Source organism: Benincasa hispida, chromosome 2 (assembly GCF_027475165.1).
Source record: "Benincasa hispida cultivar pf3 chromosome 2, pf3_genome.v1.1, whole genome shotgun sequence".
In the NCBI taxonomy this organism is placed as follows: Eukaryota; Viridiplantae; Streptophyta; class Magnoliopsida; order Cucurbitales; family Cucurbitaceae; genus Benincasa; species Benincasa hispida.
In genome coordinates, this window is record NC_143479.1 from 46,339,124 (window position 1) to 46,364,379 (window position 25,256).

Below are 25,256 nucleotides of genomic sequence, written 5' to 3' on the forward strand. Positions count from 1 at the left end.
GGTATGCACTGAAGTTGTGTGCGATGGGTGCGTATACTGAGTTGATCCTTCCAATTTTCCCAACAACATGGTCATGATTGAATGTGGGACATCAGATTTTAGATTCTTGAAAGCCAAAAAATTGAAAAGATGAAAGACAGGACCCTCAACATTCAGAGAGGAAACACGGGCATAGCATAATGCTTGCGAACGCCAAAAGGAAGATTGAACATTATTTTTATAAAATAGATAATAATAATAATAATAATAATAATAACTTTCACAGGCTGTCTTCTGAACATTTTTCATCTCTTATTACATGAGAAACTAGAACCACGTCCATCACACTCAGTATAACAATTTGATGAAATAAAAGATATTTGAAGACAGTAAAAAACCTTAATATCAATTTTCTCAAACATCAACCTAACCACAACCAGTCCTCAAATGTTGATAAGTATTATCTTTCAAATATCTAATATGGGCCACATGGTTAAAGCTTAGCTACTCAAAATTTTCCTAAGTATTTGACGCATAGAAAGGTACGCATTGAGGAAGAAATTGATGTTTTTAGCTAAATGTTAAATTCATTTAGGTGAGTTAGTCTCACAAAAAGATTAAAAGTACTAGCTAAACATGTCATTCATTTCCACAGGGTTAGCGCCAATAGAAAGGGCTTATCAACCCTAGGAGGAACGCCCAATGCTGTAAGTAACAAACTTGATGTTTTTCAAATGTTTTAGTAACACATGCTTTACTTAAATGTTTAGAATCGTGTTTGTCTATATGAATGGTTAAAATTATTTCTAAGCAAACTATGTTTCATGAAGCCATTAACACATGCTAGTTTTAAAGAAGTTTATAAGCATGACTTAAGTATTTCAATACTTACTATTCAAGAAGCATGCATTGGAAGTGATTCTTAGTAGTAAAAATGTTTAAGCATATGATTTATGATGTTATGCTTTCAAAGTATGATTTACTCAAAGTATGAGTTTTATAATGATTATTAAAACTCGATACTAAAGGACAATGAGAAGGGATCTAGGCATTAGTACCTAAGGTATGACGGTAGTTAGTGATAACCACATGCATGTAGGTAAAGTTAACATTGAGGGATTGAGCAAAAGGATTCTCTCTCAACTGAGGATTGCTAACGTTGAGGGATTGGGCAAAATGGTTCTCTCTCAACTATCAACCCATTAAGGTTTAACGTTGAGGGATTGAGCAAAAGGGTCTCTCTCAACTTAAGATTATGTTAAGCTATGTTTTAAGCTATGCTATGATGAAAAGTTGTAATTATGAGTTTGCTTGGTAGTTTTCAGTTTTAAAGCATGTTGTTTATATTTTATTAGTCACTCACTTGCCTAGTAGCTCACTCGTTTAAATGTTTTCCTTATCCCAGGTAGTGGTCATCTCCCCAGAGGATAACTGCATTGCTGCTCTGCCACTTAAAGACTCATTTGGAAGAGAAAGTCTAGGTGTCTATTCTGTAAATATTTGTACACATGTGTCTTCACACTACAAGAATTCTGGGATTTAATGCCGGTTCAAAACCGACATTAAAAACCTTTTATAACACGATCTTCACAACCGACATTAAAGCCCAAAATTATGGTCTTTTTTTTTTTTTGCAATTATTGTCCCTTTTTTAAATGTCATTGTCCAATCCATTTTTAATGTCGGTCAAAAAGTTAAAAATGACATGCACTAAAACTAAGGTAATCAACTTATACATGCACAAAACAAATTCTAATTGCTTTCACAAATCCATAATAATAAATCACAAAAGATGAATTGGATGATAATTTAACTCCAAAACCAAGGTAATCAACAAATTACCAAAACTCATAAGGGTTACATAGCAAAATTAAAATTTTGTTAAATCCAAACAAATTTATTGGTGTATCAAAAAAGAGCTAGAACTTACTTTTAAACTATAAAATACAAACTAAGGCTTGTAAATACCCCCCCCCCCCCCCCCCCCCAAAAAAAAAAAAATAATAATAATAATAATAAACAAAATAAAAGTGCACACACACTTGTTGTCATTATATAGTGTTTTCCAAATAGTCTTTCAATTGCTCCTTCATTATGTTCTCTCCACCATCCACCATAGGTTTGATCCAAATCGAAAGCATGGCTTCCTGTAAGCAGAGGAAAATGGGAAAACAACATATAATAAGAATTCAACTACCCCACACAAAAGAATTTATGAAATTCAAGCTAGGGAGCTATGGAAAGACAACATTTAAACAACCACACAGAAGGTCGAGATGTCATTTAAACAACCAACATTTAAACAATTACATTTATGCACACATATACGTATGTACATAAATTCTCAAATCTTTGATTTTGAGTCTTCATAGCAATTTGCAAAGAAGGCCGAGATATCATGTTCTTGTTATAAACAACCACACAGAAGCTCGAATCACATAACTCCAAAATATGCCAAAACATAAGCATAAGCATATGAAAGAGGAAATGAGGAAATTAGTATCTCCAACTAAAAAGTTTTACATTATCCATATAACTAAAAAGTAAAAAGCCCCTTAAAGCAATACCAAAACTTAAGCAACTAAAAAACATACCAAACAGATACAAGACTTCAATCAAATGAAACCACAAAAAACATCTCTAATAAAAGATGTTATCGAGGGTCAATCTTTGACATGAAGGTAGTCAATCCTGGATTATCTAAACAAGATTCCAAGGACGAATTAGATCAAATTGACGAATAAGCACAATAAATGGTTAAATAAGAGATAACAAAAGATTTGGCGATGATAATAAAGAATTAACCTAACCCACAATGCATGAATAACCCACAAACTACCATAGTGCAACCAGATTTATTTAGACATATAATGCATAAATATAAACTACCAAAGGATGCCTAAGAAGTTCCACCACCATAAACCACTCAATGAAAGTCATAAACAACATTTACGAACTGTGAGTTTAGGAAATTCCCAACATATAGTTAGTTCGTGAAGCTCAAGTAGAGCAAAAGACGATTTCTCAGACAGTAGATTAGCATAGGGCAACTAGGACTAGAGGTGAGGATTCCAATGGAGCTAAGCAAAAAAAGGGGTAGTAAGACGACCCTGACAATATGGTAGAATGTATGCGGTGATTCACTAGGAGGCAGAGGAGGCGCGAGTGTTATGACTAGTAAAGTAACTTTATGTAACCAGTCTGCTTATGTGTTATTAGATCCTGGTGCTACGCATTCATTTATATCGAGCATGTTTGCATTACATATAGATAGATTACTTGAAAGCATGCTTGAGACTTGTTTATTTCTATGCCTGTTGGAAATGTTCTAATAGTGCATAAATACTATACGAACTGTGAGATAGTCATTGGGAGTCAGAGCTTATAGGTTGATTTGATTCCATTAGAGTTACTTGAGTTTGATGCTATTTTAGGCATGGATTTTCTTAGTAAGTATCATGCCTTTATTGATTGTTTTAAGAGATAAGTAGTATTTAAAAGGCCAGGAGAGCAGGAGGAGTTGTTTGTGGGAAGTAAAAGACTTCTCCCTAGTAGTTTGATATCAGCGGTGAAAGCTAGGAAGTTGTTGAGCAAAGGATGTGTTGCCTATTTGGCACATGTGGTTGTATCACGGGATAATAGGTTGATGCCTGAAGACGTGCCTGTAGTGCAGGAGTTCCTTGATGTATTCCCTAAAGAGTTGTCAGAATTGCCACCTAACAGGGAAGTCGAGTTTACTATCGACCTGATTCCGGGTACAACATCTATTTCACAGGTACCATATAGGATGACACCAGCGAAGTTGAAAGAGCTAAAGGTGCAATTACATGAATTAGTTGATAGGGTGTATGTTAGACCCAATGTGTCACCCTGGGGAGCGTCAGTCTTATTTGTAAAGAAGAAATACGGTACCCTTAGGTTCTGTATAGATTATAGGCAGTTAAATAAAGTGAAGATTAAGAATAAGTATCCTTTACCTTGCATAGATGATCTTTTTTATCAGTTAAAATGAGCTACAGTGTTCTCTAAGATAGACTTGAGGTTAGGATACCATCAGTTAAAGGTAAAAGAAACGGATGTTCCAAAGACTGCTTTCAGGACCAGATATGGGCACTATGAGTTTCCAGTTGTTGGGTTTTATGTCCTAAAACTTGTAGTTTGTAAACTAGAAACGTATTCTATTTTTAATAAAGATGTTATTGACGTTTATTCAATAAAGTTATTGTTGATTATATAAATTGCACTTGTTAAGACTAAATCCAATAAACTAAAAGATCCATGGCTATTATATGAATACTTGAACTTTATGTGGAGACATAAGAGTGGATCAAGTACAGTAAATAGCCAAAATATTCTATAGTATACAAATAATGTTGGGTACCTTATTCTGGTAACATTATCGGACGCGGCCCACTCTATAGTTGTTACAATCGTTGTAAAGTGCTACAAACAAAGTGATCCTAATTCATTCATGTGGAAACATGAGGAGTGGGGGCATCATATGCAATGAATTTGCATAAGATCGAACCATGAAATAATTCACTCTTACTTTATAATGTTGTTTATTATTTAAAAGACTGACTATTTCAAAGCGATGGCCTAAGTAACTTAATCTTAATTCTGAGCTAACTATAATCTCTTGTTTATTCGAGATTATCCTTAGATTTTCATGGGTGAGAGTTGGCTCAACAACGCCAATAAGCCTCCCAAATGTTCATTAGAGGCTATCAGTGGGACTTAAAGAACAATAGGTAATTTCGAGGGTAAAATAACTATTAATCCAGTCGTTATTACGAACAATTTGTGAAGGGTTAACTTACTAATCATGGTTATATCAAGTGGACATAATATATCTACAGTGAGGGAAGTGCAACTATTGGGCTTTAGTGTAGTGATCCGGTAGTTAACGAATGATGGTTAATTAGGTTAAAGAGTTTAGTCAGTTAATCTCGCATTGTTGGAACTCATAATCTGTAGGTCCATTAGGTTCCCCCTACTAGCTCACAAATGGAATAAACCTCAGAATAGCGTGATTAGTGAATTTAAAACGTTCAAATTCGAATTAAGAAAATTAGTAATTATATGTGATATAATTACACGTTTAATTATCAAATTAAACGAAATTGGAGAATCCGAAATATTTAAATATGATTTAAATATTAAATTCATAAATAGGGATTCATGGTAGTGGAATTGGTATTTAATTAATTTAATATTTGATATTAAATTAATAGAATTAATTAAAATTTTTAATTAATTATTAATTTTATATGAAAAATTAATTAATTGAATTGTTTTTTTGTAAAATTAATAAAATTTTTAGTTTAACTAAAATAATTAAAACTGAAATAGTTTTTAATTTTGAAAATTGTTTCAAAATTGAAAAGGAAAAATTGAAATTGGAAACCCACAAAAGGTTGGATTTTTCCACTTTTAGCTTTAGCACATTACTCATCAAAATCCACTAAATTCACCAAGGAGGTGGTGTCTTCACTTGATGAAGACTTTAAGCATGTAGTATTTGATACAAAACAGTTGAATGATTCAGTTGAGAAAGGCATGCAAAGTGAATTTGAAAGCTGAAAAAAACTGAAGAAAGGGTTCTTAGTCTCTGCAGTGTTCATCTCAAATCCCCTCTAAATCTCAACTCATTTTGAATCCCACAATTTAATCTAAGGTCCCAGAGGATAGTACGGAAAATCTATTAGTGGTTCACGACCAATAGAGTTGGCAAAAATCCCCGTGGGGTCGAGTCCCCGGCCCGATCAAGGTGGAAAATCCCTGATTTGATCGGGATTCTAACCAAGTCTCCGGTTGGGAACGAGGAGGGTATCCCCGCCCCATCCCCGTTCTCAACCCCATACCCAATCAAATTATATATATATAATTTTGAAGTTTCAAAATTATATATATATGAAACTCCCATACTCGCCTTGACCCCATTGCCAACCTTAATGAACAGTAAAGGATAAGATTGCAGCTACAGCTGATTTTGAAGTTTCAAGAAGATCTTCAAAGATATTTATGAAACTCCCTTCATATTATATGAGCATGCTTGATTTGAAGCTAAAATTGATGAATTAGAGTGCTTAATGATTTTGTTTTCTCCTGTTGCATGCTTGTTGAAACTAACACTAGTAATGCCATTTGGTTTGACAAATGCGCCTGCGGTATTCATAGATCTTATGAACAGGATATTCCATCCCTATATGGATCAGTTTGTGATGGTCTATATTGATGATATTCTGGTTTATTCCAGTAGTAGAGAAATGCATGTGGGACATATGAGGTTAATGCTTCAAATACTGCAAGAAAAAAAGTTATATGCTAAGTTTAATAAATGTGAATTCTAGTTGGATGAAGTTGTATTCCTGAGGCATGTTGTATCTGCAACAGGAGTTACTGTAGATCCCCAGAAGACAGGAGCAATTGTGAATTGAGAGCAACCATCTATGGTAACCAAGGTACGTAGTTTCCTGGGTTTACAGGTTACTATAGGCGATTTATGGAGGGCTTCTCCAGGATAGCCCTTCCATTGACTAGTTTGACCAAGAAATATGTGAACTTTGAATGGTCTTCTAATTATAAGCATAGTTTCCAAAATTTAAAACGAAGATTAGTGTCAGCTCTAGTACCTACATTTCCTACTCTAGGTAAGGAGTTTGAAATTTATTGTGATGCGTCCCGACAGGGACTAAGCTGTGTTCTAATGTAAGAAGGTAAAGTGATAGCCTATGTTTCTAGATAGTTAAAGAAACATGAATGTAATTACCCTACACATAACTTGGAATTAGCAGCAGCAGTTCTAGCTCTTAAGTTATGAAGACATTACTTATTTGGTGAGCGATGCCACATTTTCACTGGTCATAAGAGTTTAAAGTATATCTTTGATAAAAAAAAGTTGAACTTGAGACAGAGAAGATGGTTAGAGTTGATCAAAGATCATTATTGTACTATTGAGTACCATCAGGGAAAGCAAATATGGTGGCAGATGCTCTAAGCAGAAAAACAGGAAAAACGAGAGCTACTATTTGTTTAGTACGAGGTTTAGTGTTGCAAGAGTTAAGATATGTTAATGTCGATCTAGCAGCCGATCAAGTAGGAGGCATGTTGGCTTCGTTTCAGGTACAACCTACCTTAGTTAATGATATTTCACGTGAATAATTAGGAGATTCTAGTCTCCAAAAGATAGCTGAGAAGGTAGGTAAAGGTCTGAGGATAGATTATGAGTTAAGAACAGATGAAGTCTTACTCAAAGAAGGTAGGGTTTATGTACCCAATGCTTTAGCATTGAAACAGGCAATCTTGGAGCACATAGTTTAGCTTATACTATGCATCCATGCAATATGAAGACGTAAAAAACATTAAAGAAGTCGTACTGGTGGCTTGTCATGAAAATAGAAATAGCAGAGTTTGTTGATAAATGATTGATATGTCAGCAGGTTAAACCTAAACGGTAGAGGCCAGCAGGATTGCTTAATCCACTTCCAGTGCAAGAATGGAAATGAGAGCATATTACGATGGATTTCTTATTTGGCTTGCCTAGAACACCATCAAGATATGATAGAGTATGGGTAATTGTTGATAGGTTGACCAAGATGGCTAAGTTCGTACCAATAAAGATCACTTTTACCCTAGACAGACTGACTAAGCTTTATGTTGATAAGATTGTCAGCCAGTTTGGAGCTCTAGTGACGATAGTCTCAGATCGAGATTCGAGGTTTACTTCAAAATTCCGGCCTAGTTTACAGAAAGCTTTAGGTACTAAGTTGCATTTTAGTACAACTTTCCATTCACAAACAGATGGTCAGTCAGAGGGGACAATTCAGACGCTAGAGGACATGCTAAGGGCATGCGTATTGCAGTTCAAGGGTGTTGGGATTGGTGTCCTGAATCTTCTTGTAATCTCGTAGTTTGCAAACTTTGTATAAACATATTGTTGTTAATAAAATAAGTTTTATTTTATAAGCATATACTCAATCAAATAAACTAAGATCCTAGGTTATTTTATGTAATTTAAACAAGTATGTAGAGATATATAAGTGGATCTTGTTTAAATAATAACCTAAACGATCTGTAGTAGATGGATAAGGTTGGGTACCTTATCCTAGTGACATTATGAATATGTCCCGGTTTGTAAGTGTTACAAATGTTGTAAAGTGCTACAAATGATTTGGTCCTGATCATTCACGTAGAGATATGTGAGTGAGGGTATCCTATACAAGAGTTTGTATAAGACTGGACCACGAAATGATTAGTCTTTTTATATAACGCCGTTAATAATAGAGACTTACATTTCACTAAGATGACCATAGGTAACATGACCTGAATTCTGAGTGAGTTGAGAACTCCTGCTCATGAAAGAGGTCTTTGATTTGTATTGGTGAGAGTGGCCAAATTGCTAACTCAATAAGCCTACAATTTTGGGGATTCGTCTGATTGGGGAGCTGGGAACACAGCTACACAAGATGGAATTCACTCCTTCCCCGATGCAGGGGCAAGTAGATAAATTGCTCCCTTAAGGGCTGATTCTAGGGCTTAAACATAGTGACCACACCCTCTCTTGACCCAAGAGGGATTTGATCATAGTTGGATCATGACTTATTGTTCATTAGAGAGATCAATGATACTTAAGGAGTTAGATGTAACTATATGGGCAAAACGGTAATTTTGGTTCAGCTATACTTACGAGCAATTTGTGAAGAGTCATCGCACTGTTGATTGGTTATATCCAATGGACACAGAAATTTATTTGTAGTGCGAAGAGTGCAGCTGTCAGTCTTTAATGGAATGACTGATAGTTAATGGACGTTGGGTAATTTAATTAAAGAGTTTAATTAATTATCCAAGTACCGTTGGAGCTTCAATCTACAGATCCATAAGGTCCCCTTTATAGCTCAACAGGGATTTAATTGATAATTTTTTTTGGATTAATTTGAAGTATTTAAATTAATTATATATGATATAATTAATTAAATTAATTATATATGTGATATAGTTAATATAGTGTATTTGATACATTATAATATAAGGTAAATATGAGAGGAATCTAAATATGATTCAAATACTAATTATATGAATGAGATTCACGTAATTAAATTTAATATAAATATTATTTATATTAAATACCATAAATAAGTTGAAAGGAACTAAATATTTGGATATGATCCAAATATCAATTATATGAATGAGATTCATATAAATGAGTTTACTATAAATGTGATTTATATTAAATGCCATGTATGGTTGAGAGAAAATACATCTATAGGTTATATTGTATTTGATACAATATATAACTATAGATTATGTGTTATATGGGATATATCATATAGTTTATATACATATAATAAGGTTGTTATTATATGTATAATTATTATTAATTTAATTTAATTAAATTAATATCAATTAATTAAAGGGAGTTGTCAACTCCCTCCCCCTAATTTCTCTCAACAAAATACGTGATGAGAGGGGTCAGAGAGAGGGATGGTGCTCATTCATCTTCCTCCATGAAACACTGAGAGAATAGTTTTCTCTAAAAAAATGAAAAGAGAAGAAAAGTTCTTCTCCTCCCTCTCCTCCCTCTTCCTCTCATTCTCTCTTCCAAAACCTTAAGGCAAAGCCCATACCTCCTGTCATTCTCAATCCCTATGGAGAATATAGGAGGCTCCATTTGGTGGTGTCCCTTTTGAAGAAGGAGATTCGTTCGTGACTTTGTTCGAGGGAGTTATTGAAGAATAATCTTCAAAGGTAAGGGTTTCTGAAACCCTAAGTTTTCCTTTTTTTAATGCATGCTATAATTTATGTAAATGCTTATCTTGTTCTTGATTTGCTGTAGAAATTAAATTCAATGAAAAATGGATTTGAGACGATCTTGCTTCCGCTCAAGATTATCTCATCAGATAGTTCCTTCAATTGGTATCAGAGCCGGATTGTTGGTTTTCTGATCCTAAATTCCATTTTTTTATCGAATAGAATTTTACAGTGTTGTTGGGTTTTATTGTATTCTGTTTAAAGTTCATGCGATAATGGTTTCAATATGAATGTGGTTTTATTGATGGATGTTTTGGGATAGGATACTTTGTTTTAAGGCTTTATTTCATTTACAAATTTGGTTTGTAAAGGCCCCTGTTTAGGGCATAGGTTTTGCTATAGAGTTTGTATTTGTTGTTTGAGTCACTCGTGCTGTTCTCGGGAAGCTTCAAAGAAGACGAAGCAATTTTACAACCAGCTACACGATCGTGTAGCATTTGCTAAACGATCGTGTAGCTAATGCTACAAGATCATGTAGATTTTGCTACAAGTTTGCACAACAAATTTGCTACACGATCACTGTAGAGAGTTCATTGAAGGGCGGCTCGGTTCGAACGGTTCAAGTCTTGGTTCACCTATTTCGAACCAGATGACTCCTATGCTGTAATAGTTAGCCTTTTAACTTTCCTTTAAGGTGTCCTATCCCCGTCCATTAACTGTTTATTTTAAATATACATATGATGTATATTCTATATTATATGTCATATAGTTTTAAAACCTACCATAGGTTATGCATTTATATTCATGCATCATTTTATATTATAAGTGTTATAATAAATGTATGTGCATGATTTAAATTATAAAGCATGTTCATGCATCATATAGTATAAATGTTATATTATATGTATGCTTGCATTATAGTATTTTTATACATCATTTATATTATAATTGTTATAATATATGGTTGAATGTATGTATAGAAAGTATGTTATGGTATGATTCATTACCTAGTTATATAATTGTTATATATATTAGTAATGAATGGAGATTGCATGAAACATGACGTTACTTTAGGTTAATTTATAAATGTTATGATTAACTGAAGTATGTCAAATATGCAATGGATGTTTTAATTGTTTCATTTATTTATAATTGTTATAACTAAATGAAATAAAATTAAAATCAATAATTAAGAGTTACATGCAAACCTTAGGTTATAATCATTTTTTAAAAATTGTTTTAAAATATGATTGAGATAGACCTAAGTTCACAAATTTCTAATGAGATTAGAAATTAGATTAATCTTTTTTAATCCGTTTAATAGAATTAAATGGATTTCAATAAAAGATTAAATTTGTAGCAAACGTATCTATAAGGGACCTTTTGTCTAGGGTGGGTTCTGTATAGGCTGGGGTAATTAAGATGATGGAAACGTCGCAGCCCTACCTGAAAACCTATCTGGAAAGGTGAATTAGATAGATCTGTTGCAAGCATGCAATTGTTGATTAACATCTTTTAAAATGTTTAACGAATATTAATCAAAATTCTTTAACTTTCTAAAGTAAGTGTTACTTTTAGGAAAACTTAAACAATCACTAAGTAAAAATAATTAGTCGTATTTTTCCTATGTAAATTAAACCCTAGGTTGTTAAAATACTCAGTGGGAGAAAAAGATGTATATGACACGTCAATTTTTTTTCCACTCATGTTTCTCCCTTAATATTCACACCGTGAGACTCATGCTTAGCCTTGAGGCGCCCTAGGAGCGTCCCCCTTCGGATGGTGTTTGCATGGGTCAATATCAAGGTGAATAAAGAGAGAATTTATAGTAAGTGGGAGAGGGATGTGTGTCAATGAAGGATCTGATACTAAGTCCACGATCATATATTCAGTAACTAAGCGATGAGGCTTGCTGAGCTATACGATCATCTAGTGCGCGCACACGTTAAACGACATCCAAGCATTCGATACTCAACGATCGTCTACCTCATCGCCTACACGATTCGACCAACACTTGATCGTCTTCTTCCTCGAAGAACAGCATCCCTTGCTATGAACTTCTTCACGAACGAATCAAAACTCAAACTAACTTTGAATACAAACTCGATAGCAATTATTTATGCCAAAAAATGCATGGGCCTTTACAATTAACTGGAAATGTAAACGAATTTAACAAACTGAGGTTTCACCCTAGAAAACTCTATTAATCCACACATCCATAAACGATTTAACAATTAAAACAGAGAGTAGACATGATGATACCCACCGAGAATGTAAATGCAATTCTTTGCAGCAATGAAATTGGAATATCAAGAACCTGGCTCTGATACCAATTGAAGGAACTCTTATACAAGAGTACCTATAAGCGGAAGCGGATTTTTCCAATTCATTGTGATAGAATTTCCACATATGCATTCAAACATACAAATATGCATTCATAATGCTAAACTATTGGCATACTAAAAGGATAAATAAACAAAAGTCCGAGAGAACATTCCAGTTGAAGACTTTTCTTCACTTGAAAAATCGCTTTCTCCACGAACGACCTTTCGCTCTGGCTAAACCAGCAAGTAATCGTCTAGTAACACCCCGGTCGTCTACACGAACAACAGGCAATAGGAACGACACCACCACTCAGAGCCCGTAGTATTCTCGGAGTGAGAATCCAAAGGGTGGGCTTTGATGGAATTGGTAGAGGTGAGGAGGAAAGGTTGTCGTGTACTAAGATCAAGCAAGTGGGAAAATGGAAAGACTATCGTATAGTCGGGTGTTTGATCGTTTAGTGTGCGTTACACGATTGGGTAGTAAAAGTTGGGCAATCGTCTATACAATCGTTTAGTTATGCTCAGGCGCTAAGCGATCGTCTATGAAATGATACATGACCGGTTAGAAAAACGCAGGTGCGGGTGTGTGATCATTTAGTGAATGGTAGGCTATCGTATAGGCTCTCAAACATTATGCGATCAAATGCTTAACACACCGTGAGCAATTATGCGTATCTCTCGTGAAAAATAGAAACCATTTTCATTTTATTCTTCTGTTACTAGAACTGAATTGAACTTCCCACTAACGCATGAATTCGGAGAAAAAGCCGGCCAATTATCTCATAACCGTCCAATTAACAAATTAATAAATCTAATCATATTATATTCATAACTTATAGTTTGATATCATATATCAACCATAGTGTTTTCTCCTCTACTTGATATAAATCATATTTATATCCAGTTTCCTCCAAAATTATGTATCTCATACGTTTAATCAATTATATCATATATAATTAACCAGTTCAATTATATCAATTATATCATATATAATTGTACTCCTTCTTGTCAATTTGAACATTTCAAATTGACCCAAAACTGATTCTCAATTTGTATCCAAACTACCAAGGGGACCTTATGGACCTATGGCTCGAAGCTCCAATGGTATGTGAATAGCTGACTAAACTCTTTAGCCACGAGATTCACCATTCATTAACTGTCAAGCATTCCACTAAAGACCGGCAACTAAACTCTTCTTACCACAGATATATTTTTGTATCCATTGGATATAACCAATCATGAGTACGATAATCCTTCACAGATGGTCGTAAGTACAGCTGGGCCAATTTACCGTTTTGCCCATGTAGTTACATCTCACTCCTTAAATACCACCGATCCCTCTAATGAACAATACAACACAGTCCAACTATGTGTTAACACCTCTCGAGCAATGAGAAAGTGTGTGGCGTCACATTGTTCAAGCCCTAGGATCAGCCCTTAAGGGAGCTATCTATCTACTTACCCCTACTTCGGGGAAGGAATGAATTCCATCTTGTGTAGCTGAGTTCCCAACTCCCAAATCAGACGAATCCCCAAAATGGTAAGTTTGAGTCGGTAGCCTGGCCACTCGCACCCATGCAAATCAAAGGTCCGCCCTCAATGGCAGAAGTTCCCAACTCACTCAGGATTGAGGTCATGTTACCTATGGTCATCTTAGTGAAGTGAAGTCTTTATCATGAACGGTGTTATATAACGAGATGTTAACACTTCCTGGTCAGGTCTTATACAAACTCTTTGTATAGGACGCCCCCGCTCACATGTCCCCTACACGAATGATCAGGATCAGACCATCTGTGACAAGTCACAACACTTGTAACCATTCCACAAAGCGGGCCGCATCCGTATCATTACCAGGATAAGGTTTCCCTCCTATATCCATATACTACAAACCATTTTGGTTATCACTTAAGACAGGATCCATTTGTATGTCACCACATACATGCTTCAGTTACATAAAAACAATCAGAGATTTTAGTTTATTGGGTTGTGGTAAAGAAAATAAAACATCCAAATGAGAAAAATCAAGAAGTGAAGTAAATATCATATATTATACATCACAAGCGTTCGTACAAACTGTTTACAAAATACAGGACACGAATCTTTAGGGCATCGACCCCAACAGTCAACATGTTCTACGGTCTCTTTCATTGGTTTACGCCGTGAGATCTTCTTGCACGGTCTCGAGGCGCTCTAGGAGCTTCCCTTTTCGGATGGTTTATGTATTAGGTCAATATCAAGGCGAACTCCATAAATGGATAGGATCGTTTTAGCTTTTGCCCCAATCGGTTTTTTCCTTTAATTGGCTCATTAAGGCGAAACTTTAGGGTCTAAAATGGAGGGTCACACTTACGGGAAATTATTAAGCAAGTTAATGATTTCTTGACCAAATAAATGATGACTGATTGTTATAGGAATAAGAGTTAATTCTGGTGTAATGATTGGTTGAGAGTGTCTCAATTCAGTGAAGGGATAACTGACTACCCTTCGGTGGCTTTTGTCCTAAATCACTGAAGCGTCATTGCAAAATTAGATATTAAATGGGGTTCATTTAGATTTTTGCTAAAACTGATTGAATTTTTTTAGGAGTTAAGCTAAAATCTAATGTAGATCAATGTGTTTGTTTTTTAGCAAATATGTCTAATAGCATTTTTCTATTAGTTGTTTTTTCTAGTTTGACCGATTTCAATTACACGACGTGGAAAGATTCCATTAAAACGTTTTTTTGTGCTAAACGACCTCGAAATTGTCATGATCGAGGACTGTCCTCAAGTTCCAACCCCTGATGCACCATGAAATGTTCATGATGCATATGAGGTATGGACGAAGGCTAATTTTAACGCCCGAGTTCACATTTTGGCAAGCATACCTGGTGCGTTGGCCAAAAAGTTTGAGACTTGGACATTGCACGTGAGATCATGCAATCAATGCGAGAATTATTTGAACGAAAGTTCTCACGATTCAAGCAAAACAAGATTGATGACAGTAGAACTAGTATTGTTAGTTCCCAAGATAATCTCCAGTCTATATTGAATGTCAAAGGACTAACAGATAAAGCAATCGTTGCCAACTCTGATGAAGTTCATCGACGAGGATTGTCCTCTGAGATGAAACTTGGAGTTTATGACTTGGGTTGTGGAGAAGATCCCCCTACTCTCCAGAAAATGAAGAACTCCAAAGAAAATAAATATGATTTATTTGTCTTGGAGACGTGCTTAGTAGAGAATGATGATTTTGCCTAGATAGTTGATTCAAGAGCTACTAATGATGACGGGCAGAAATGCACGTCATTATAGGCCTTTTATTTAGAATTATGAGGGTTGTTAAGTAGAAGATGCGGCGATTATACTTAGAATTCATGAGAAAATGAGTTTGCATCTATCAGCATTAAGAATCTCGGCTAACCCACTATTATACGTTATTATGCATTCAATTGTTTATTTTTGTAGCAACCGCAGAAATCGATTGCATACGCGGGAGCCAGGCTATCGCGGAGACGATCGCATGCGGTGATCACATACGTCAGTCATATGGGTGTTGCGGCTATCAAGCGAATGCGGTTATCGCAGGGAGATTGCGGCTACAAAGTAATAACCATAATAAAGGGATGAATGCAAGGTTGGTGGAATGCAAGCATGAACGCATAAACTGGGATTATCAAAAAGATGATGTTGACATTTCACCTACTACGCCGTTAGCAGTAGAGATTCAGAAAAGAACCATCACGCCACGATGTCAGATTTAGAGTAGGTCCATTAATGCTATCGGTGATCAAGCTTTATAAATAGAAGCCGTTGAGCAGAACTTCAAATCATCCGGGGTTTTCTGCCTGAGGGCAGATCCCTGTGATCCAAACCAAAGCGTGAGAAGATAGCTTGAGAGTTCTTCATCCCCTTAACCATTCCGAGTGATGACCGGAGCCTTCGCCGGAGTTAGAGCTCGAGAGAGTCTACTCCACCCCCCATACATGGCACCACCGGCAGCCTTGACACACATCTGATGGAAGCAAGACATTACTTCCATCCGCCCCTCCGTATCTCTTCTATCCTTGTATTGTATTATATTGTGGCATAAGAGATTAATACATTTTGTGATAAATGCATTTCTGTATTTTCCGTCGATTCCATCTCCATCTTCATTTACTTAGCATCCTTTACTTTCATTGCATCACTAAGTAAGACTGCTAGAATATCGCATACTTAATCATGCGGCATAGGAATATGAAGCATGTAGCAAACCACCCGTGTGCATTGCGCGAGTGTTGTGAGAAAACTTTATTTGCTTAGTATGAAGCTGTAGCAACGCTTGTCTATAAGCAAATGCAATGCTTGTTTATGAGTATAATCAGTAGCAACTAACTTCCCGGAGGGTAAGTGGTTGGTCGTATTAAGCAATGTAAGCAAATGTTCACTAGAGATAGGAATAATCTTATGTCAGCCAGGTTTATGCGATTACCTTGTCTTATGAGCGCATCATTCATCATTTAGGCATACTTGGGAGAGTAGTCTAAAAACCAAATCTAAGACTCAAGAGAGCGGATTGGATCGCATGAGCAAGAATGGGGAACTTAGAAATAAACTCTGTTTGCTACTACACAGCGTATGCGCCCTTTAAATAGGATATGGTGATATGCGGTTATCTTGCTTATGTGTGAGAGCACGTGAGCGGGAATATAGAAGCTTAGAAATAGGCTTTTCGGCACTATCGCATATACATCGTATGCATCTACGTCAAGTGTGTATAGCATGATCGCATAGCTTGCGTTGGCTGGGGTTACCCTCGATCAAGCTTAATGTTACAGTGAAGATGTAAGCCCTTGATCTTGAATTGTTCCTAAAGGAAACAATTAAAATAATTAAAGTTAAAGTTAGTTTGGAAAAAAAAAAAAAAAGAAGAAGAAGAGAAAGGGAATTAATCTAAAAGAAAAGGAAGAAATAGAAGAAAGTGGAATTTTGGAAAAGGAAAAGGTATTTGAAGAGGAACTTTTTTTTAAAAAAAAAAAGGAAAAAAGAAAAGAAAGAAAAGAAATGAATAAATAAGTAAATAAATAAAATAAAGAGAAAGAAATAAGAAGAAAAAGAAAGGCGGTGACCAGCTTGAGAATGAGACCGATTTATACCGATTCCCTCGAGCAAACCCTAATTTTCTTTGATGAAATTGTAGAGGGACGTGAGGAAGAGAATTTCGAGGGTTATCGGAGTGATTGGAGCTGTGGAGGTTGAGGAATTTGAATGAAAAGTCGGGTTAAGTCTGAATTTCGGACAGTCTGAACAGGCTTTAGTGTTTTAAAGTTCTTGAGCTGTAGAAACCAAATTTGAAGCTGAAATTTTGAGGTTACTAAGTTAAGAGGTTTATTAACATTTTTCTTGAAGGACGTTAGAGCTAATTTTGACTGAAAATTGGTGAATTAATAGGAAAACCGAGACTACACAGAATTTCGGGCGAACAGAGAAACGTGACTTTTGGAGCTGATTCGGTGTTATTCAAGCGTTGTCAAAGCTTCAAATTCTCAGGATAGTTGGTTAATATGCTTATTGGAAAGTTTAAGCAAGATATTTTAGGTTATATGGTTAGGGATTGATGAATTTCAAGCTGGGAAAAAGTTCTGAAACTTCTCGCCGGAAAACAGGGGTATCAAGAAATATTTGACCGATTCCAGAAGATTTAGGGCGATTCAAGACTCCAAAATGTGAGGTAAGATAGTTTAGAGGATGGGTAAGAGGTTTATATGAATTAATTCGAGTGGGTATGGCTTAAATGAGCGAATTTGGTCGCCGGAAGTATCACCGAAAAACTGGCCGAATTTGGAAGAAAATGTGGGCTGGAGGTTGAAGATGACTTCTGTCCGTCATTAAAAGCTGAAAAATCCAAATTTATGGTAATTAAAGTGTTCTCAATCATAAGTAGTGGTAGTTTGGTATTCATATGATAAAGCATGGAATTGGAGGAAATTGGGATCCTAGTTTAATTTTGAAGATGATTAAGCGGTTAATTGGTTAAGTAAATCTCGATTAGGGTCAATGAGGAAATTGGGTAAAACGTAGACTAAATTAAGGTTTTAGAGAAGTTTAATTAAAGTTAAAATATTTTAGAAATTAAGAGAATTATGGTAAAATGTTGAATTTTTTATGCAGTGTTTGGACTGGATAATCATTTAGAGGATAACCATAAGTTAATAATGTGATTTTCAGGCCAAGTTCAATTAGGAGAGGCTTATAAATCCGAAGGATCGAGCCTGAAATTGTGAGTGACTCTAAATGCTTTAAATGTTTTATGTAAATTGTTAATGCTTATGAATGTCCAACAATGTATGTTTCCTGAAAGCTATTTATGACAACTATTCTCAAATAGTTACCAGACAACTCATCTCACATTAATGTTATGTTTATGCTATGCTTTTCAATGAACAAGATGATGCGTTAGTATGGAAAGCTTTTGGGCAACTAAGTCATCAAGAGATAAGAATAAGCAAGTTCAGTGTGAGTAGCTTAGTACTGAAGGACTAGATGAGAAGGTACTGAAGCTCAAACTTAGATTTAATAGCTCAGTACTGAAGGACTAGATGAGAAGGTACTGAAGCTTAGTCCTAGGTTTGAATAGCTCAGTACTGAAGGACTAGATGAGAAGGTACTGAAGTTTTGTCCTAGAATTTGAATAGCTCGATACTGAAAGACATGGAGAAGGTATCCAAACAGCTCGATACTGAAGTACACAGAGAAGGTATCTGAGTAGTAGTACCTAAGGTATGACAGTACTTAAACTAGAATCACATGAATATAAGAAAAGTTGTTATTGGTAGTGTCACACTAACTATGGATTGACGTTGAGGAATTGAGTAAAGGTTCTCTCTCAACTAGGATTGAAAATTATGTTTTTAGGAAGTGAACAAAAGGGTTCCTTCCTAGTTAAGTAGTAATGCAGTAAAGGATGATAAAGAGTGAGCAAGAGGACCACTCTAGACTGATAGACTAAGGCATAGTCCAGCAAAGCATATAATAGGGCTATATGATGTTGATGATGACATGAATAATAGTTGCCAAGTTTATGTTTTAGATACAATGGTTTTAAAAGTTTTATGTACACGTTTGCTTGGCTTGTTTTAGTTCCAGTATTCTGTTTTCTAGTTTCCAGTTTAAACATGAGATTTATGTTTTTAATAGGTCACTCACTGGGCGAGTAGCTCATTCTTTCAAATGTTTTTCTTTTCCCAGGTAGTGGTCATCTCCCCAGAGGTTAGCTGTCATGCTGCTCTGCCACTCAAGGACTTCAGTTAAAAGTCCAAAGTCTAAAGAGAAGTTTTAGGTGTCTATTTTGTAAATGTATGTACATATGTGTTGCTCATATTAGGGACTAGTAAAGTATATTGGGACCCGTTGAACTCTGTATGTGTTAATATCATGTAGTTATGTTGTTGTTGATCCCTGGTGTTCTGAGGTTATTTTTAAAGTTCCATTAGTTTGTTGAATGTTATATATGTATTTCAGGGATCTAAGCAGGTTATGTAAGTTAGACAGTAAGTGCCACAAAAGGATTGGTAACTACTGTCGTCACATTCACTTCTGGATTAAGAAGGGTAATCTGGGAAAGGGTGTGACAAAAGGCATCCTCGCCTTTTCATCTATTTTTCCATACATTTTACTACGCGTTAACTGTTGCCGCGTCTCTACCTCTCAGTCATACTTCCACTGCTTTATCTGTTAGTTAGAAGTAGGAGTAGTGCATAGCTCGTAACCCTCATCATTCTTTTATTTCTTCGCCGCAAACATATTGCCACATAACATTTGGCTATAAGTCCCTGAGTTCGACCTTGGATCACCTGAGAAACTTGCGATCTCGTTATACTTGGCGAGAGCGCAAGAAAACTTGTGATGGGAACGCATGGTCATTGCATAAGAGATTAACGCATACTTTTCATTCCAACGCATGACCACCGACGCATGAGAACAAACGCATAACTTAAGACATGCATCGCATATTGCGTTACCAAATTTCCATCAACAACTAACCTCGTGTGTTTTCCCACTAAGGATTTAATTCCTGGAAATACTTGGAAGCTGGAGAGATAACTCTTAAAGTCGGTACTGGTGAGGCCATTTCAGTTGTTGCTGTAGGCAGGCTTAAATTATTTTTGGACAAGAAACGATATATATTATTAGATGACGTATATGTAGTTCCTTGTATCAAGAGCAACCTAATTTTTGTTTCTTGTCTAATTGAACAAAAATATTCCATATCCTTCTCTGAGAATAAATTGTTTATTTTTAAAAATGGAATGGAGTTAGTTTTTGGTTCAATGGAAAATAACTTATATGTACTAATGTCATTAGTCATAAAACTCGTGATCAGTATTGAAATGTTCAAAACAACAACCACCGTAAAACGATTGAGAATTTCTCTTAAAGAAAATGCTCATCTTTAGCATCTAAGGTTAGGTCACATCAATCTCAATATGATTGAGAGGTTGGTGAAAAGTGGACTTCTAAATGGTTTAAAACTCTTTACCAATATGTGAGTCATGCCTTGAACGCTGTAACAACCCAAATTTGTACGCATACACTACAGAAAATTAAATGTCAAATGTTAAGCAGGACGAAATTTTATTTAAGGAGGTAGTAAATGTAATACCCTAACCCTAATTTAGAAAACAGGAAAACAAATAAATTTAATAGGAAAATCGGGTGAAAATTTAGAATTGGAAAAAATAAGAAATTTATTAACTATCCAAAAATAATGAATAAGGGGGCAGAATCAGGAAGGATTAATTAGAAACTGGAGAGAGCGAGATTCTCAGTGAGAAAGTGCCTGGAGAGAGAGTGAGATTGGAGAGAAACCTGGAGAGAGAGTAAACCAGCGAGAAAGTTGGAGAGAGCGAGAGCCACGAGAGTAAACCAGCGAGAAAGTTGGAGAGAGCGAGAGCCACGAGAGTAAACCAGCGAGAAATCTGGAGAGAGCGAGAGCCACGAGAGCCAGCGAGAAAGCTGGAGAGAGCGAGATTTGGACAGAAGCGTAGATTATGCGTTGAATTTGGCCACGATCTTATAGATTATACATGGAGAACCCTAAAATTGAATACAAACAAAGGTTGACGACGTAAGGGCAAACGTTAGCCAAAATTATGTTTCTTATTAAGAGAAATTCTTAAACCTAAGTAATTTTAAAAAAGTAATTTGTAGGATGAATTGTCACATAGAGAAGAGCTGGAAACGGCTATAAATAGGAGGCTTTGGGCTGGAAGTTAAACTCATTCTCAAACAAAACTTAGTAGTAGAAATCGTGTGAAAAGGGTGAAGTAATTCTGTTAGTTAGAAGGAGGAAATGGGAGGGAAGTGCTGCCCAAATTTCCTTCTGGTTTAAGAGGGAAAGCTCTACTGATTAAACCATAAGGAATAATAAGGAATAACTAGGATCGCAGTCAAGGTAAGTAGTTTATCTCACCCTCTCTTTAAGTGTTTCATGGTAGTGTACCTTTAATATGCTGCATAATTATGTTATTGTTCTGTTGCATTACATTTTTAAAATACATTTATCGACAAGGGACCCCATGCATTATGTTTGTTTACAACGATGAAATATTAGATAAAGGTTATGCTTCTAGGGCTAGCAGGGCATGTATGGTTGCACCCCTCTAGACCCAATTCTATGTCAAGTTTATGCTAGGGACTAACAGGGTATGTATGGTTTCACCCTTCTAGTCCAATCTTACGTTTATGCTAATGGTTGATGTTAGATGTGACTTTGGACCTACTGACTGCATGACCCGCTAATCATCAGATGAGTTAGTTTTCGCTTAAGTCCTTATCTTCCTACCAGGGCGGAGAAATTTACGTTAGAAGCATAACCAACCATCATATGTTATTATATGTTTTCGGTCCCAATCATATGTTTTCAGAACATGTTGCATGTGATTGTGCATTTGCTCACTACCCTTTGTGAAAATTACTTACTGGGTATATTATATACTCATCCTATTTTACAGACTTTGTAGGTAAGGACACAGCGTAGGTGGCAGAACTGGACGTTGCTTAAATGGCCAACCATCAAGCTTACTATCATAGGCATATGCATTTTTATATCACTACGCTAATGTTTTATGGATCCTGGTGTTTTGTAAAATAAACTTTTTATATAGTTTTCTACCTAATTAATAAAATCTTAGATATGTTCTTTTGAGATTTTTACCAAAACTCATCTCATGATAGAAAAGTCTAAGTATGCATGTCATAGCGGTTGGACCATAATATGTAAGGATCCGGTCGTTACAGTTTGGTATCAGAGCATTTGAGCCAATTAGGCTCTACTAATTAAAAAAGTCGTGGTGTTTGATGGTTCGACTTGTTAAGTGATGCCCACAGTTATGCCAAATACGCTGGTAAGTGGAATTTTCAAACGAGTAATTTAGTAAATAATTTAGTAAACAAAAGGTATGGGTTAAAATTTTTTTAATTAAAATTAGATTGCTTCCTTATTATGAAAATAAAATGTGTGTACCAGATGCCACCACAAAGGGCTCCAAGACGACGAGGCAGACCTCGAAGTGAATCCACAAGCGATCAAAATCAAGGACATGGACAGACGCCTTACGTGTTACTTACACCAGATGCGCTACAAATGGTGATACAAAATATGAGTAATGGAAACAGAACCTTGTCCACCACACCAACAACCAATGATACAAATGACTCAAAGATCATTCGAGAATTCAGAAAGTTCAATCCTTCAATATTTGATGGATCATTTGTGGATCCAATTACAGCAGAGAATTGGATAACAGAAATAGAAACTATTTTCCGCCATATGAACATCTCAGAAGAACAGAAAGTAAATTGTGCCACCTTCATGTTAAGAGGCGATGCAAAGTTCTGGTGGGAATCCACACAAAGAACAATCAAAGGTTCAGTCTCATGGCAACAATTCAATCAGGCCTTTTACAACAAGTATTTCCCGTTGACAGTGAGATATCAAAAGAAAGTGGAATTTCGTAATCTTCGTCAAGAGAACAAGTCGATGGCAGAGTATGAACGGAAATTTGATCGCTCGTCTCACTTTGTCCCTCGACTAGTGGACACAGAAGAGAAGAAGGTGGAAAGCTTTATTTGGGGATTAAGAGAAGGCATTCGAGGCATTGTTACTGCTTTCCGACACAAAGAGTATGCTCTTGCCCTCAAGTCAGCCTTACTCATGGAAGTAGATCTTGCTGTTAAAACCTCAACTTCTGAACGAGGATTCATGCCAAATCAAAAATGGAAATTCACCCAACAAGGCTTCCAACGTTCACAACGGCAAGCAAAAATTTCCCAAAGCACTCAAGGCGTACAGTCACAACAGAAGAGTCAAACATTCACATATCCTAAGTGCAGAAATTGTGGAAAACACCATCAGGGGAAATGTCTACGGAACTTAGGGGTGTGTTTCAACTGCGGCCAGACGGGTCACTATGCAAAGGCTTGCCCAAAGCTCATCAACCAAGTATCAACTACCTAGACCACCCAGCCTACTAGTAATAAGGTTACCCAATAACAGAAAGGACGGGTGTTTGCTGTTACACGTCAAGAGGTAGAGGATCAAGATGCAGTTGTTACAGGTACATTACCCATCCTCGGGTATTATGCCTTTACTTTATTTGATTCGGGCTCTAGTCATTCATTCATCTCTACAACATTTGCACAACATGCTCAATTAACATCAAAGCCCTTAGACTACATTCTATCCGTAGCTACTTCTGCCCGAGTATCTATGTTGGCCCACTCAGTAGTAGAAAACGGTGAATTGTCAGTATCAGGACATAAACTAGGGGTGACCCTTATTATCCTAGACATAAGTGATTTCGATATAATACTAGGTATGGACTGGTTAGCAGCAAACTATGCAAGCATAGATTGCCATAATAAAGAGGTCATATTCATCTTTCCAACCGGAACCAAGTTTAAGTTTAAGAGTTCTAAAACACAATCAGCCCCAAGAATAATTTTAGCCTTAAAAATTAAACATTTGCTCAACCATGGGGCTTGGGAATATTTAGCAAGTGTAGTGGATTTACGAAACCAAAAGGATGAAATTAAGGCCATTCCTATAATAAGAGAATTTGAAGATGTATTCCTAGAAGAGCTACTAGGTTTACCACCTAGTCGAGAAATAGAATTTTGTATAGATCTAATTCCCGGAGCTGAACCAATATCTAAAACACCATATAGAATGCACCTGCGGAATTAAAAGAACTCAAAATACAATTACAAGAATTGTTAGATAAGGGATTTATACGCCCTAGCGTGTCTCCATGGGGAACACCTGTCTTATTTGTTAAGAAAAAGGATGGATCAATGCGTTTATGTATAGATTATCGGGAGTTGAATAAGTTGACAATAAAGAATAAGTACCCACTCCCATGCATTGATGACCTATTTGACCAATTACAAGGAGCCTCATTATTCTTTAAAATAGACTTACGATCTGGATATCATGAACTACGAATCAAGGAGTCTGATATACTCAAGACTGCTTTTCGAACAAGATATGGGCATTATGAATTCGTTGTGATGCCCTTTGGATTAACGAGTGCCTCAGCAGCCTTCATGGACTTGATGAATAGAATTTTTAAGGACTATCTTGATAACTTTGTGATCGTATTTATAGATGATATTTTGGTCTATTCCAAGTCTGAGGCAGAACATGAAAATCATCTTTGGGACGTCCTTTCCATATTAAGAAATGAAAAGTTGTATGCCAAATTCTCCAAGTGTGAATTTTGGACGCGCCAAGTTGCCTACCTAGGGCATATTGTAAAGCAAGAAGGAATCTCAGTGGATCCTGCTAAGATTGAAACAGTTAGCAAGTGGCCTCGCCCAACAACAGTCAGCGAAGTGCGAAGCTTCCTTGGATTAGCAGGATATTATAGACGATTTGTGAAGAATTTCTCAAGTATAGCATTACCCTTAACTAACCTCACCAAGAAGAATAATCCTTTTGTCTGGAGCCAAGTATGTGAGCAAAGCTTCCAGGAACTAAAAGAAAGGTTGACCACAACCTCTATTCTCACTATACCTGATGGATCAGGGGGTTTAACTGTGTATAGAACGAGTTAATCAAATCCTAGAAGACATGTTGAGGGCATGTGCTTTGGATTTTACTAGAGCATAGGATTCGCAGATACATCTTATAAAATTTGCTTATATTATAGTTATCAGGTGACAATTGGTATGGCTCCCTTCG

At 36.1% G+C, this 25,256-nt stretch overlaps 1 long non-coding RNA gene across 2 annotated transcripts; it reads left to right on the forward strand.

Moving 5' to 3' along the window:
* The first annotated feature begins 17,113 nt into the window (after window positions 1-17,113).
* LOC120071749 (uncharacterized) lies at window positions 17,114-19,468 on the forward strand. 2 transcript variants are annotated; one of them, XR_016527850.1, is made up of 4 exons: window positions 17,114-17,383; window positions 17,465-17,928; window positions 18,242-18,293; window positions 19,262-19,468. It is a non-coding gene; the product is annotated as an uncharacterized LOC120071749 (long non-coding RNA). The 2 variants fall into 2 exon arrangements; XR_016527849.1 differs by having other exon boundaries at window positions 17,117-17,383; window positions 17,465-17,744.
* The last annotated feature ends 5,788 nt before the right edge of the window (window positions 19,469-25,256 follow it).